This window comes from Austrofundulus limnaeus, unplaced genomic scaffold (assembly GCF_001266775.1).
Source record: "Austrofundulus limnaeus strain Quisiro unplaced genomic scaffold, Austrofundulus_limnaeus-1.0 Scaffold527, whole genome shotgun sequence".
Lineage (NCBI taxonomy): Eukaryota > Metazoa > Chordata > Actinopteri > Cyprinodontiformes > Rivulidae > Austrofundulus > Austrofundulus limnaeus.
The window spans coordinates 162,976-167,852 of record NW_013952929.1 but is presented as its reverse complement, the minus strand read 5'-3'; positions in this window follow the sequence as shown (position 1 = coordinate 167,852).

Below are 4,877 nucleotides of genomic sequence, written 5' to 3'. Positions count from 1 at the left end.
GTGTTAAAATGTATAAGTTATTGGAACTATGCTTGAAAATTAAATATGAAGGTCAATTAAATTATAAAACGTGAGGTGGTAAAGTTCTCTTTTTTAATTTATTTGCTGTGTTTTAAATGTATTTATTTATTTAAAAGGTTCATTTATCTTTTTCTGCTTTTATTCATAATTATGTCAGTTTTGGTCCTCCATACTGCAGAACTTGGAAGATGTAGTTCAGTGACTGAATCAGGTGTGTTGGTGTAGGGAAACATGTAAAACATGTAGGGCTCCGGCCCTCGAGGACCATGATTGCCCACCCCTGCTCTAGACCAGTGGTTCCCAAACTTTTCAGTTTTTGACCCACAAAACAACAGTAGCAGAGACCTGTGCCCCCAGCTGTTGTTGGATGATAAACATTTGTATCAGGTCAACAAAACACGGGCATACGTAGTAACAATTTTTATACTACATTTATCCATTTTAAATACAGTATATTAACCTCACTCCTTTATAACAACTAAGGCAAAAAATGTAATTAATTCAGAAAATATTTTCAGGACCCCACCTTGAAGTTTTGGGACCCACTTTGGGTCCCGAMCCCAACTTTGGGAAACACTGCTCTAGACTATCCTGACATGGTGGGAAGGTAGAAAAGTCAAGATCACTTGACCTCTGAAAAATTGCATCCTTCCCTCCCTATTTGGTGAGCAGGTTCATGTACTTCACTTTTGTGATTCTCTGATTAACTTTTTTACAAACTAATGTCTCAAAAGTTTTAAGACAATGAAACCAAAGACAAAAATGTGGAATTAACTAAATCAGAATCAGAAACACCATCCATCCATTTTCTGTACACGGTTCTTCCTTTTCAGGGTTGCGTGGGTCACTGGTGCCCATATCCAGCAGTCACAGTGCGAGGGGCGGGGCACACCCTGGACAGGTCGCAAGTCCATCACAGAATCAGAAACACTTTATTTCCATTGTCAGTAAATGAGTTACAGACTAGGAATTTGCTCTGGTGTAATGGTGTGCATAAGCAAGGAGTAAAAGAGAACTAAAGCTAAGTGGTTGAAGTGAGGAAGGAAAACAAGTCAGAATACAAAATGAAGAATGAGAACCAAAATGCAAGCGCGGCCAGCAGCGATCATGGGCCAGAGCTGATTAAACATTGTTCATTAGTCTAATGGCTGACGGGAAAAAACTTCTTGTGACGGGAGGTTCTGGTCCGAATGGACTGYAGTCGTTTGACTGAGGGGAGGGGATGAAACAGGTTGTGATCGGGGTGTGAAGGGTCAGCTGCGATTCTGCCTGCGCGACCCAGAGTTCAGGAGGAGTACAGTCCTCTACAGGTCGCAGGTTGCAGCCAATCACCTTCTCGGCAGTGCGCACTATGCGCTGCAGTCTCTGTCTGTCTCTGCCTGTGGCCCCAGTGTACCATACAGTGATGGAGGAGGTGATGGACTCGATAATGGCTGTGTAGAACTGCACCATCGTCTCTTCTGGCAGTTTGTGTTTCCTCAGCTGTCATAGGAAGAACATCCTTTGCTGGACCTTTGTGACGAKGGAGCTGATGGTCGGCTCCCACCTGAGGTCCTGGGTGATGGTGGTGCCCAAGAAGCAGAAGAACTCCACAGTCAGGATGGAGTAGTTGCTGAGAACCAGAGGGGATGGAGGGGCTGTGACTTTCCTGGAGTCCACGATTAACTCTGCTGTCTTCTGTGCGTTGATCAGCAGGTTGTTAGAGCTGCACCAGGACACCAGCTGAWCCACTTCCCTCCTGTAAGCAGACTCATCTCTGTCTGAGATGAGCCCGATGAGGGTGGAGGGTGCACGGTCAGCCACCCATGGACTAGATCTGATTTCCCCAACCAACTTTGCTAGTTTTTTTTCCTTTTATCTGTAGTTGTAAATAACAGTATGTGAACTACTAAAGAAAATAAATTGATTTCTTTGTGATCCTCCTTTTTTCATTGTAGCAAAGAAACATCTCTTGATGGCTGGAAATCTTTGATTATTAGCTTGAGGAAATATCTTTACACAWCATCTGTGTGTTAATGTGCTGCTTTTACTGTATCTGTAGACTAAGTTAAAATAACATATCAGTCTAACAGTCTTCATTATTACATTTTATTAAGCTGTATTGAATTTTTTTCTCCCGTCCGTCTTAGTGGTGAAGTTGTGTGATTGAAATCTTACAAAATAATAGTGTCTCTCCACGGTGTGCTGCAGTTCTTATTAGCATGTGAAAGAAAACTTTTACTCTCCCTCTGTGTTTAAGCCTAATAAATGTTACATTATTCAACATTTAGATATAAAAAAGCATATATGCGAGTGAAAAATAATAAAATAAAAGAGTGAAAAATGTATTTAAAAATTGCAAGAGGCTTATTTTTAATTTTACTACTACTGTTGTACAATTGAAAGTGCCAATTAAACCTGTAAACACAGCATGCGAGAGACCCCACTGAGATTCACAATAGATGAGAAAGCTTTAGAGTTTCTAGAGTAAGAAAATAGGAGCTCCAGATGGACTGTAGCTGTTATGGTCAAAACACACGTCAGCAGCATTTCATCAACACCCTGCAGTGAGAATGTCAGCACCCTGGTGCTAACAAATCCTGCAGCTGTGTCTGGAATGAGGTGTGTCCTTCTCAAATGTGTTCAAAACTGGCAACACTTGCACTCTCAGACAGCCTGCTGAGAGTCCAACCGATAAAATATAGAGCAAATAAAGTGGTATTTTTTTGTCTGCCCCAATTCACTTTATAGCTCTCCACAATTTCCCTTTAGTCCAATTCTTTTTGTYCTGATGTTCGTGGGGAGAAAGAAATTACATCAGAGCAGTACATCAGGGTATTWTGCTTTTGTGTTGACTGTAACTGTTAGTGTGTCTAATAAACCAGCATTATAATGGTAAACCATGTCATTATGTAATGTTGCTGACCAACAATGACTAGCATTTTGTAGGCAAACTTACAGATATAACAACWCACTAATTATTCAGTTTACCTTCATCAGTGTTACTGACCAGTGACTTGAATCAGGTTTATTGCTGAGTTTATGAACAAGGAATTTGTCCTGAARCCTTAATGTGCTGAAATGCAAATATTGTGTAATAGATGTAAAAGATTCAGATTCAGATTCGCTATGTTGTCATGCAAACATAACATTGGGGATGCAATGTAGAATAAAATGCAGTTAAGATCACCCATTCAACAAAAAAAAAACACATGACAAAAACATGTGGGAACAGGTCATGCGCAACAGGGTCACACTACCTTTTAGCAGCTTGGAAATACACAATAGGAGATATGAGTTTAAAAATCTGCTCTGATCCTATGTTTACATCATAAACACAGTCATATATACAAAAGCATAAAATATCCAGAAGTATGACTAAAAATAAAAATGTGAAGAAGTAAGAAAATACACTAATGTATRGGATTAAAAATAAATGTGCAAAAAGAAGTCAGACTGATTACAAGTATGCTTTTTTGAGGGAGGGGCTGGTGGTATTGTGGTTAGTGTTTAATAGTCAGCTGATGAGACCATTGTGATGTGCTCAATTGGATCTGATAAACATTAAACATTGGTTGGACGGAAGGGGTATAAGACTTTATTTCTAGGGTGCAAAGGGTCAGCAGCAACCCTCCAGGCCAGTTATGAAGGTTCTGGAGGTTTATAGAGAGAGGGCAACTTGAAATCACTCACATTCTCCACAATACTTTTCAGATATGACCAGTTCATAAGAGCAGGTGGGACACAGCCCCACCTAAAGCAATTGAAAAAAAATGCCTTAAAAATGTTACTCCAAGTAAAATCTATAAATTAAAATTGCTTGTGTGTTGTTTTGTTTTGTGTTTTTCCCTRTTATGACTCTCATGGTCTCAGGATACAACCACTGGTATATCATCTGTACTAGGCTGTTGCATGACCTTATCATGATCCTCTGGTCCTAACATGTAAAATATCTACACGTTTAGCTTAAAAAAAGGAGAAAATGAATGGTAGACATGAGCTTTTAAAAGTAATGGGGCGTGGCTTTGATTCATGAAACCAGAACCCTGAGATGAGCACTWTGACACGGGAGTCTACAGGCTGCAGCAATACACCCTTGGTGGATTGTGGCGTACGCACAGATTGATACATCTGCATGTTTTTGTGTGTATGCCATTTTCTGGATTTGACCGTACGCCACATTTCAGTAAGAAATCCACGCAAGTGTTTGTACATGAGGCCCCAGGTCCTCTGATGACAGGTGATATGATGAATGGCAGTACTGCTTCCAAGAGTTATGCTACGTTCACACCAAATGCATTTTGAGCTACAGGAGCTGCTGGTTTACATGCAAAGTCTATGGTGGACGCGAGTCTAGGGGTCTCACGGTGCGTCTAGCCCATTTAGCGCAGCGCGCAAGGAAGCGGTAGGTGCAGTAGAGCGTTTTCTGTTTCTGTTTTCTGCTTTTTGACATGTTGAGTAATGCATCAGATTGTACTGTCTTTCCTCCAGCAGTGCAGCCAGGCTGTTTCTTYTGCAAAGCTTGTCCTTCGGGCAAACAAACTGTTTCTATAATGCACTCTTTAGCAGGCARGCTGAGTAGATGCTGCTGCTCCCTGTAAACCATGCAAAAACCATCATACACTTACTTGGTGACAAATATGCGTTTAATCTTTATTACACACATACATGCACACATGCATACATACATCTACACATACAGTCACAGTGTCAGCTTCTCAAAACATTTTTTACTAACTCACTGCTGGCTCCACTGGCTTGGAATGCTTATCATTAAACTGAAATGGAGCACAAGGCCTGCTCTGAAGGTCTCTAATACACACACACACACACACACACACACACACACACACACACACTCACACGCACACACACAC